The sequence below is a fragment of the Cheilinus undulatus genome, linkage group 1 (genome assembly GCF_018320785.1).
Source record: "Cheilinus undulatus linkage group 1, ASM1832078v1, whole genome shotgun sequence".
NCBI lineage: Eukaryota > Metazoa > Chordata > Actinopteri > Labriformes > Labridae > Cheilinus > Cheilinus undulatus.
In genome coordinates this window covers 42525295-42537274 of record NC_054865.1, presented here as the reverse complement: position 1 = coordinate 42537274, position 11980 = coordinate 42525295, and the positions used below count along the sequence as shown (strand labels likewise).

The following is an 11980-nucleotide window of genomic DNA, read 5'->3' as shown; positions in this document are numbered from 1 at the left end:
TGGACAATCCACTGAAGTATATTCACCAACCATTTTTAGCCTCTTAAGATAAGATTTCCATTCATTCTTACTGAACTAGTGGACAGCCTGTCTCTCTCTTAGTCTCTGCCTTGTATAAGTATCTTGAGTGGTGCCTCCAATGGCTACTTTGCTGGAAGCAGACAGAGAAAGTGAGAAGGGACAGAATGTTACAACTTAAGAGCTTATGCCTCTTTAGAGAGTCCTCCTACATTGAACAGTTTTTACTGGGGACTGGTTTCTTGGCTGTTTTCATTTACTCCCTTAACAAGACACCCCAAAAAGGAAATAAAGTAACCCTTGGCCTACGCAGGAAAAAAATGCAAATTAAATGCCTCACAAACAAGAGTTAGAATAATCTTCTCTTAAGCTTGAACATTTAAGTTTCCAGGTCTCTGAAATACTGTTAGATGATTTCTTACCTGTATACCTCATATTTTAGGAAGCTGGAATCTGACATTTTTGTTTTTTAGATGATGCATATGATGAACATGGTTATCCGTCAGTGCCTGTAAGCATTTATTGAAATTGGTCCAAAAATTGTACTGGACAAATCCTGCTGGAACACATAGTATGCCCAGAGAAGTAAAATGCTTAAAACTTGGCACTTGACTTTAGTAGAGAGGACCACTGGGATCAGTTATACAAACATTTTTTGCTACACTCTTTGAACAGAAGACAAGCACAGATTTACCTCAGTAATTACAGACTTCAGTAACTATAATGACAGTGCTAACATTGGTAAAAAAGAAAAGGTCATGAAGCATGTACTAAGTCAACCGAATGGCTCATTTTAGTCTATCACAATATGATGACCCACACAGAGGTGCAAAAGTAAAAACTAGCATGTGGCTAAAATCTCCTTTAAAAGAGCCAGCTGGTGTAGAGAAACAAATGTCATTTAAAAACCATAAATTTAAATCAACAGGAGCAGCTAATGTCAAAATCCAGAACTGTACAATTAAAACACCCACAGTATTAAAATCCATGTACACAAGTTAAAGAGACAATTAGGGTGACACAATCACCCTAATTAGCATCATGATTACAACAGACCAAAGTGTCCCTCCATCACAATTGTAAATTTTGTACTGAATTAATGATACCAGACGATCAAAGTCACTCAGCGTCAGCCGTGCTCCCTTGCTCTGGAATTGCCGGGCCACACACCGCCAGTCTTCTTGTTGAAGATGCCGCCCACTCCGCTGATTGCCCTGATTGGGCACAGCTGTGTATGCACGCCCTGTGGTTAGCCAGCAGAGCGAGGAGGAGAGAGGGAGACAGAGAGGGCAGAGAACTAGTGGGTAGTTATAAAGATAATGGGTGTGTCCAAAATCACACACTCATTCCCTACTCAAGAGGAGTGCTGCCTGTAGCGGACTTTATAATGAAATAATCTGAGCACTAGCAAAGATTTTGGACAGTAATGCATCTGTGGACAATGCTGTTATTGTCTTCACACAAGTAATGCAGCAACAAAGGTCAGGAAAATATCGGTATAATTTCACTAATAACTAATACTATAATACACTTTTCTGAGTAATTATAGGGCATGTCTGTGTGATCTTGCAGTGTGGGGTTTTTAGTTTGTTACAGTGAGAGCCGATGTTAACAAAATGAAATTAATAATGAAAATCCTGAATCCTGAATGTTGTGTCAAGCAAATCCTGGTGCTATTAGCATAATCATTCTTTGTGGATGTGCGGCGATGACTTTGGAAAGCCTCACTGAGATCAAGAATCTTATTTACATTGTGAAATCACATTTACATTGCGAGTTCATTGTAAATCTGATGATATGGACATTATTGTCCAGCCCCCACTACATGTAAAAAACAGCCCGTTCAAGCAGCATTCAGTTACTGGTTACAGTATTTACAGATGAGGTCATGCAACAGCAGAGAACACCTGGTGGGAGGCAAGAAGTGATTTCTGCATAAAGAAATGCCTCCAAAAAAAGGCCACGCCAAACACTTGAAGTGTGAACATCCTGTATTCTTAAGTGAATAATAAAGTGAATTATTCAGACAAAAAAAGTAAAAACAAAACTCAGACACAGATCCAAAAAGCTTCCACCTAAATCCTGGATAGGCAGTGTCACACAATGCTCAAACATGGTCCCTCAACTCTCGTCTGTTGTGATGGGAAATCAGTTTGTTTTGAGAGATCCAGATCATTTGGCTCAGCTCAGTAGAGCCGGTTGTTTGGCTCCTAACCATCTCTTTACTTTTTAATAGTTTGATTTTTAAATGTGGATTAAATAAGAACAAGAGTTGGAGGAAGAGAAACTGGGAGTCACATGGGAGCTAGTTACGGTGGGTCACATTTAAGAGCTGTTTTGTAGAACAGGCTCGTTTGTGAGTGGCACATCATTACTCAGTCCCCAACCCCACAAGGTCTATTTGGTTGATGATTCATCATCATTTCAATTAAAAGCATGTTTGTGACAAAATGAGTAACTTTTTTGTATGTTAAAGGGGCCAAGCTAGCCTCTTAGCTCACTCTTAGCTCATTACATAGGAATGTAGGGATGGTATTCAATGCAGAACTTTTCTGTGATGACAATTGTAGCGTAGAGATCCATTTAGAGCTGTTAAGTACTTACGTTCCTCTATTCTCATTCCTTCCTTTAGGACTGTCTGCTACTACCAGACCCCCTACGGACTTTTGTGATCACATGATCAACCTATGAGCAATGGGAAAACAGAACACTTAAACAAATCATGCATGTTATTGGAAAACAAAAATAAGATCAGATGTCAATACGCAGTCTACTTCATTATTTTTTTGTTTTTTTTATTGCATGTTTGAATTGTTGTTGTCTGTTAGCATCAAGCTAGTGAACTAAGATGTACATTGTGATCCATGCCTTAGAAACTGTGCCCCCTTCTGGAGAATAATGTGACCAGCTGGCTCTGCAGTTACAAATCATCTCATCTAACAGAATGCTGTGTAAGTGCAATGTGATAAAAAGTAATTACAGGTTATTATTAAATACTATGTAATTAATCACCTATACAGAGAAAAAGACTCACCCCAAATCCAATCCTTCACCACTGACTATGCAAGGTTGCATTTCTTCACATTATAGTGCTATTGATCTCACACTCTGCTGCACACAAACACATAATCACATTCACATACATCCACATCTAATTGTTCCAGAGTTAGTGAATGGTTCCCTGGCAAACCTCCATGTTTTATTTCTCCTTCAAAATCACTTAAAATTATAGCCACATGGACATTATCATCCCCAAGGTCTTGGATGTAAAAGTGTTAGCGGGCATAAATAAAGCACTACTGCAATAATGCCATGTGTATTGCATGAGAGGGCACAGGATCTCTGAGTGCTTGTGTTCCTATCAGCCGGGCTTCAGCCTTGATTGATGAGGCGATTGAGGCTGGGGAGTTTGCTACAAATCAGCAGTGTTGTTATGAAGGCTGGCCTGCCACGCTTGGATCTCTACTATGTCTTTACTGCTCTGCCCAGGGACGGAGTTTTCACAGCGATATCCGACCTCTACGGTCAAAGGAGAGCTGAGAAATGTTCTTACTTTGACCACTCAGTAAAAAAGCACTTCCCACCACTTCCATACACATACGTACAACCCTCCACCAGCGGTGCGTCGCCCTTTTTTGCCCAGCCTCTTTCAAGTCACGCAACTCGAGCACACAAACCCACACCCTATACTTGCTAACACCCTCCTCCCCACTGCCAATAAAAATATGAAGAATGAAGACAGCGAGATGGAGCTCTCCGCGTAGGCACAGGGGGGGTTTGGGTAATATTCAGACAGCTTTGCCTCAAGCGATGAAATCAAACAGAAGCTCCCTACAGAGTTAGATGTCTGTTATTAAAGGCTGTTCTTTCGCTGTCAGGGTCAGCTCAGACCCTCTCATACCCATGCCCAGTAAAAAAAAAAAGAAAGGAAAACATAATGGTACATGCAGACAAAAACAAGGGCACGTATTGGGGTGTATGCTCAGTATACAATAGACATTTCAAAGGCACCCTGTGAAATAAGTTGCTGCCCTTGGAGAAGTAGAATCATGTCTACATTTCTTGCTTTTAAATTATTTGCCCTCTTTTTGTACTCTGTCAGTCGTTCAGAGTTGAATCATTTGAGTTAAAAAGGGAACCTTGAATTAACATGCAGATATGGACCTTTTGCATCTGATGTTGCACAGTCTGTCCTGCCTGGCCCTACTCCTACCGTGACAGCAAAAAGGGCCATTGCTAAATAAATACTCTTATCCAACAAAATTCTCTTTTGTAACAGAAGCACAGCATGCAGTAACCGCTTACAGGAAAATGTTGTATGCTTTAAGACAGTGATCCTCAACTGGTGGGTCAGGACCCAGTAGTGGGTCATGGGGCTGTTTTCAGTGGGTCGCCAACTGTTTCTTGGGAAAAAAAAAGTAAGGCAAAATATCTGAGAGGCGTCTGGCTGCAGGCCTCTATGGTAAGGCATTTTGGACTCATCTGTTTCAGACCTCGACCGTTGGGCAAGAAGTGACGTTTTAACCCTTGGGCTTTTTCCTTAGTTTGTGACGTGTTTTTTTTTAAATCTATACTTCTCCCCCTTATCCCAACTCTAACCTTTAGTGTTTTGGTGCCTAACCCTAACCCTCTTTGGGTTTTCTTTAGTTTTGCTGTGTTCATTTCAAATGTATCTCCCTCAGTAAATTTTCATTTGTATTGTATAAAATTCTGCTGTTGTGAAAAATAGCCACTTATCGTAACCTCTGACAGTAAGTGGAAAATATATGTCATTCAGTACATCATTCTGGTTCTTGCTTGGGTAATGAACCCCACGGTTACGGATCTGCAGCCAGATCCTCTTGAAATATCTAGATGTCCTAGGCTGACATGTGTCCATATTCTCTATTTCACTCTGTTTTTCTGGATAATAAGAATACTCTCATCTTGGATGGAAGAAAGTTGGGTTTCTTATGATAATGTCTTAATTTCTTAAGACGTTTAAAACATTCACCAGTATTACATTATAAAAGCAAAACAGGCTGAAATAAAATGTTTTTACAAATATCCTCCTTAAGTTTTGGCCTATCCCTAGATTCAGTCATATGTTTTGCTCCATCCAAGGTCCAAACTGCAACATGTTTTTAATATTTATTTCAAATTTTTCCAGAAATGTGGGTCCCACTTCAGTGGTGATGGGTCCTATGGCTTGACCAGTTGAGAACTGCTTTAAAACCACTGCCTGTGTATTGTAAGTTGCCTCTTTAAGTCCACTTCTCACAAGTTTCTCTGCTTACGTGTGCCCTCGAGGTGATTCATCTCGTTTGACAGAGTCATTGACATTTGTGTAAAGTAGGTTATTTCGATTTTGATACTTTAGCCTTATTTTATGGTTTTGAAATACACCTTAAGTGTATCAGATTATCAACTAAAATGCATAGTAGCCCAATGTCAACACTGGCTCTTCTGTCATCTTCTGTAGTGATCAATGTCAAGGATGTCACATGTCTGCAAAAGGTCTGTAAGTAGTTTGCAGAAGACGTCATGTCACAGCAAAAAACTCCAGATAGTGAGCAGGAAGTGGTCTCTGCACAGAGAAGTCTTATGAAAACGCCAATGTTTTTTGCTGTTTCTGGCTGTTCCAACATTTCAAATTAGGTCAGGTATGGGAGCGTGTGCTGGTTTGGCACTTTGCCGTGTAAGCCTTGGTCCTGTACTGCTCTGGCCTCCTGATGGCCATCCTCCATGCCTTTGCCAGACCCATGCCCCATCTATCCAGGTATCCTCTCTGTTGCCCCTCCATGAAGTCTCTGGCATCTGGACCAGCCCACTGGGTCCTGGGTACCAAGTATGTGGTAAGCTGGATCACCCCCAATTTCCGTATACAGTGTGCACGCCGCAGAACACCCGCGAATCGTACAGCTGAGCACATCGCTCCCTCTCTAGTCTATCAGAGCATTTCCACAGCCGGTGCTCCAGACTGGCAGTGGTGCGTGCCTGGACCGACACTTCGCTCCTCTTTGTTTCAGATACGCTGCAGGTCTGTTTTCAGCACCGGCCGCTGCCAAACCTCGTAAATTCACTGTTGTTCAGAAAGCACCAACCATGTAAGTCACATCCGGTTCTTTCAAAATAAGACACAATGCACGGACTCCCGATTGTAAATCATCACTATATCAACATAACGTCTCATCCTGCAGCGAGAGCAAAGGGTCACCGAGAGGTCAGTGGGTCACAGAGCTACAACGGCGCCATTGACGAGGAAAAGTTAACTTTTGGGGATATTTAGCCAAAGAATTTTGCATAAAACCACAGGTCCTTTAAACAAACATTAACCTTTTAACTTCCTAATGTACTCACTCAATGGCGAAAGAAATAATATCATGGACTTATACCGGAAAGGATGATAAATCAACCCCAAAAGGTAAAATAGTCCGCTGCTGACATACTATTCCTGTGTGAACTCGCAGTTCTCCCGTCATCTCTTCCTTCTGATCAGGGCTGCGCGCCGTGGCGCTGCGCTCTAGACTCGCTTCCAGTGGGCGAGGTCACCCTCCTTCGGTCAGAACAAACCCCGGCGTGCACGCTACATATGGAAATTGGAGGTCAGGCCCATGAAAGTGCAGCTGCTGTCCCCTTATCAGACAGCCAACCATTCCCAGTTTCACCCTCCTGAGCACCTCTGCACTAGACACACGGTCTTGCCAACAGTTTAAATTGTACCAAAAAAACACAACAAAAAAATGTATTGGGCCACTTTTGAGTCCTGAAAGGGGTGACATATTTAGGCAAAAAAAAAAAAAAATTTAAACGCTCACAAAGAAATGGTGGCAGACATGGATTAAAAACACATAAGATCTGTTTCCAACAAACAGCCTGGTTTGGTTCAGTGTAGTAAATTACTGTTAGTCACAGTAAACCTGATCTTGCTTGTGTTTCCACAGCTGATGTTCATCCAGCTTTCCTCATAGAGATCCAGATTATTTGTCTTTGCTCAGTAATAAAAGATGTCCTTTTGCCTCCCAAACATCTATTCATTTGGTTCCAGAGGCTTTTGTAATGGCTGATAAGGTGTGTACAGAACAACAAAAATTGGAGAAAGTGACTCAAATGTGAACCAGCTCTTTGGGTCACATTTGAGAGTTGGCTTAGACTGGCTCAAGGTATGCCATTACTAATTAGCTTTTCCCACAAAGTACAGAACGAAAACAAATCATGAAAACGTATTGTATTTACATGATAAGAATTAAAAGTTGCACTACTTTTCTCAGTTAGCCTACAAGAAAATTATTACAAAATGACATTAAATGACCAGTAGCCTCATCATCATGGGGTCATCAGACTGTTTTTTTGTTGTATGGGAATTGTTAGCAGCCATGGCTTCTCATGCTTTACTTAGCCGTCACACCTTGGTAAATTAATGCTCAGTTTCTCAGAGATCAGTGCGATCAATGAGAGCTCGGTGTCTGCTTGCTCTGCCCCTCCTCCTCCTGATCACTGTGACAGGTGCACACAACACTGAGACACTATTATTACTTTTCTGCTGTAAATCCAATCATTTTGGGACCTCTTCTGTTGAACTTTAACTCTGTCATAGAGGTGAGTAAGTGAAATTACAATGTAAAGTCACTGTTACTCATTCTGATCATTACAGGGGACATAATCGCCAAACTCAGCTGATGTAAAAACAGATCGTAGGTGATTTAAAAAATCAAACACTGTCTGTTTTAGAGATAAACAGGAGAGTTTAGGGGCTTGATGTGACTTTATTGCCACTGATTTTGATGGGAAAAAAGGAATTCCTCTTATTCCCTTATTCTAGTCCAGAATCTCTGCCTCAAGGAATTCAGATAGAAAGACCTTGAGACTTTTCTGTGGCCCTTTAGATCCTCTAACAGTATTTATCTCCTCAGAAAAGTAGGGAAGAGTGCAGGAGGTGATAAACATCTCCCCCGTCCCTCTTTCCCATCTTACCTTCTCTCACTCCCCTTTTATGTCTTTTAAATAATCACTTTCTCTAGTGAAAAACTAAAAGCACCCTAGATGCTGTCACCCTGTCAGTGCACTTACGACCAGTCATAGTCATATTGATTATTTTAGGAGTATTTGTGTTCATTTATAATTTTCTAGGAGTATTTGTAGGAATCAATGCATTATAAATGTGTGTTTGTAACTCATCCTTGACATCCCAGCTTTGCCTTCTCACCCCAATTACTCATTCGTATTGAGCGTGCACCGCATCAAGACGATTCCTATTATATGCTGCATGTCACATGAACCCTTAAATGATCAATCAGCCAACACTTTGAAGATGATACAAATTCCCCTGGTTCTGATCCTTCAAAGTTCACCCAAACAGTTTCATCTGCTTTATAATGGATCTATTTTTAAGCTGATTGTTCAGTGAGATGCATATTTTAGCACAATCCCACGAGCATTAGAGAAAAATGTGTTAATATCACTGAAACAGCTACGCGACAACGCACACAACAAACAACAGTGACAGTGAATTAATGTTGCTGGTACTGAGGTGCCGCAAATCTAACCATATATACCTCAAACACAGTTCCCCTGTCTATCAAACCCTTCTGAATCACTAAATGTCCTAAAATAAACTGAAATTCTGTCTGCAATTGAGCATGAAGATAGGAGGAATTAAATGCAATCAATTAAATTTGTTAACAATTTCAAACAAAAGTAAGTAGCCTTTTTGAATGACTTATAATTCAAGTTATCTTATTTGCATAGGCTCTGTTTATTTTGTAAACATTTTGCTGAGGACATGTTGTTGATGTGCATTTCTCATGGCTGTTAGGAGAGACAATGTAAAAAGTAAACATATGTACAACCAAAGTCATAATGAAATCTCTCATAATGCCCGGATGAATAAAGAAAAATGGATTATGGCAGCATAAATCAAGTTAATTTATTCTGCTTTGTGTACTGATTCAATGTCTGATATACAAAGCATGTCATCCTCCAATCATCATCATCAAGCTCTGACATTCATAAAATATTCAAATGTCTGTGGAATTTGCTCTTACTTTGTGTCTGAATGTAGAAATGAGCCATCAGTGTTTCACTCTCCGCTGACACAACCATCAAGTTACATAAAGTGTTTTATTTGTATTTCCTGTTTATCCTTCGTCTCTGTCCAGGTTCTGCTCCACATGGTTGTGCCTTCTGTGTCTTCCCTGCCCTTAATTACTCACACCTGTGCCTCGTTATCCTCTAATTGTCTGTCTACTTAACCCCAGTCTATCTTCCCTCATGTTTCCTGTTCATCGTGTACCTTGTCCTGACATTCTTTTGTGTTTTGACCCACATGATTGTTTATTTCCCAGACTTTGACTAATCCTCTGATTTTTGTTGGTCAATCACTTTAGTCTTCATGTGTACAGACGTTTGTCTAATTAAAAGAAGTGTCTTAATGAACACTACTGGAGTCTGCTTCCTTGAGCATTGTGTTATAGTCAACAATGTAAAGCTGTAATGTACACCAGGGCTCTTCAATTACAAATTTAACTGGGCCAAATTTAAAACTCAAGAAATGTAGCTGGGCTAGACATGTTTGGTGCCTAGTAAGCTGCTGGTAATGTCAAATTTCGAGGCATTATAGATCAATTTCATAGAAAATATGCACTTTTTATGCAGTCTCCCTTTTGAATTTGGCAACATGACAAAAGCACATCAACGTGAATTTAAAAACAACAACATAGCTGTATTTGAAGATAATCTGAGGTAGTAGTAGAAATGTTTTATTCACCTGAATAAAAATAAAATAAATAGAATATAAGAATAAAATACAATTTTGTAAATAATAATTTTGGTCACATCTTACCTAGACATATCCTAAAGTGCATAAAAACTAAATCTGCACAGTTGTAGCTACAGTTGAAAAGGGCATGTTTTATACTCTGTATTTTGGGGTTACATCTGTCAGCATTGCTAGCCACACTTCAAAACAGCGCAGTGCATTGTAGGTAGACTGTTGCTAGGCTGCACGGAGTGTTTCATTCAAAATCTCAAATACTGTAGGAATTTATGAAAACTTGCAAAACAGGTTGACCTCTGCATCTCTGGCATGACCAAAGTCTGGGCCACTTGGGGGTTGGTTCTGGGCCGCATGTGGCCCCTGGGCGGCTAATTGAATTGACCTGATGTACACCATTTTCTTTAAGCATATCTAGTTTCTAAGCATATCTTACCCTACGTGGGATTGGTTTTACTTACTTTAATAAACCAAAGATTAGAGGGTTTTAAGTTGCCTAGCCATCCTTACTTTTTTTTTTGTATGTGGTCATCAGTGAAAAAAGTTTGAACATCTATCCATAAACATCTATTTGTCATCCAGGCATCCATCTAAAAACATCCATCCATCCATTCATCCATCCACACATTCATTAACATCCATCTATCATCCAATCATTCATGCATCTATCTTAAAACATCTATCCATTCATTATTCATCTTTGAGCATCCATTAATTAACATCCATCCATCATTCATCTATAACATCCATCCATCCATCCATACACACATATATTAACATTCATCTATAACTATCCCTCAATCATCTAAAACCATCCATCCATCCATCCATTATCCAACATCCATCTATGAACATTCAACCATCCATCCATCTACAGGAATTTAATCCATCTTTGACCCAGGCATCCATCCCAAAACATCTATCCATCCATCCATCCATCCATCCATCCATCATCCAAGCATCCATCTGTCAACATCCATCAATCCATCCATGCATAAATCTTAAAACATCCATCCGTCCGTCCGTCCCTTCTGTCCTTCCTTCCATCTTCTGTTCAGCCATGCTCTACATCTGTATCTTTATAAGCAAACTGGAAAGTTTATATAAGTCATGGATTTATTTTGCTATGCAGATTGTTATAACTGATGTAAACAAACTTCAAACAACATCTTGATATATATACAGTATGCTTTTTCTTGTTTTCATGAGTCAGCCTTTGGCTGTTAATAAACATTTCAATCAAGTTACTAGTTAGTGTAAAATTAACTGATATAAGCAAAACAGAAAACTACAAAAAAAGTTGTTGCAAGTTGGCTACACTCTTACCCATCCTTGTGTCCATGAAGAGCAGCAACATCCACAAATTCATGTCAGGTTCTTGTTAGCAACAAGGTAAACTTTACATCCAATTCCCCCCAGCCTCTTCTCTGTAGCTACACCTAGGGGGATCCCCAGGTGCTTCCATGCCAGCTGGGAGATGTAATCCCTCTGCTGTGTCCTTGCTCTTCCCTGAGGTGTCCTCCCTTCCAGGTGTGCCTGGATCTCTTCCAAAGGACACAGGAGTGCGGGACTACCCAGTTTGCATAAACACTTGGAAAAAAAAGTGTTTTAACAAGCCGCATTCTGGATGTATCTCCACCTGAATATTGCATGAAATGAAAGACAGGGAGCGGTGGAGGGGAGTCAGCATCAGTCATTGCAATAATACAAAGAAAGTGGCATCTCATAAAGGTTAGATTGCAACAGGAGCAATGTGAGCCTCTTGAAGAGGTCAAGGCTGTCAGGAGTGCAGTCTGGGAATATGAAAAACAGGGTTTTCATACTAATCCTTCCAAAATAAATGGACGAGTCACAGGAATAGATAGGATCCATTAACATGTCACCCCCCTTATCAAATAATGATGCTTCGGTACACATTTATAAATGTTTTATGGGACATATTAGTCCGTATAGCTGGCTTTTGACAAGGAGATGTCCAGGTTTTCTTGTGCTTCAGCCTTATTTAAAAAGAGATAAAGAAAACAACTTGAACTCCTTCATTTTTTTTATCAGTGAAACATGACTTAAACTGGTACACAATACCTTAGACATCAATATTAGGGATGCGTACTTGTTTGCCTTGAGGCAAATATAGAAAAGGCATGTGTGGATCTAGTTTTGAGGCATGTATGCCCTGGAGTAGGCTCAGAAACAAAGCAAAACAAGACAGAC

At 40.1% G+C, this 11980-nt stretch overlaps 1 long non-coding RNA gene across 1 annotated transcript; it reads right to left on the bottom strand.

Annotated features, from left to right (window-relative positions):
- Window positions 1-654: 654 nt before the first annotated feature.
- Window positions 655-9140, bottom strand: LOC121514456. The gene is made up of 3 exons (XR_005992307.1): window positions 9042-9140; window positions 2623-2703; window positions 655-1261 (listed from the first exon to the last, which is right to left on the bottom strand). It is a non-coding gene; the product is annotated as an uncharacterized LOC121514456 (long non-coding RNA).
- Between the last annotated feature and the right edge of the window lie 2840 nt (window positions 9141-11980).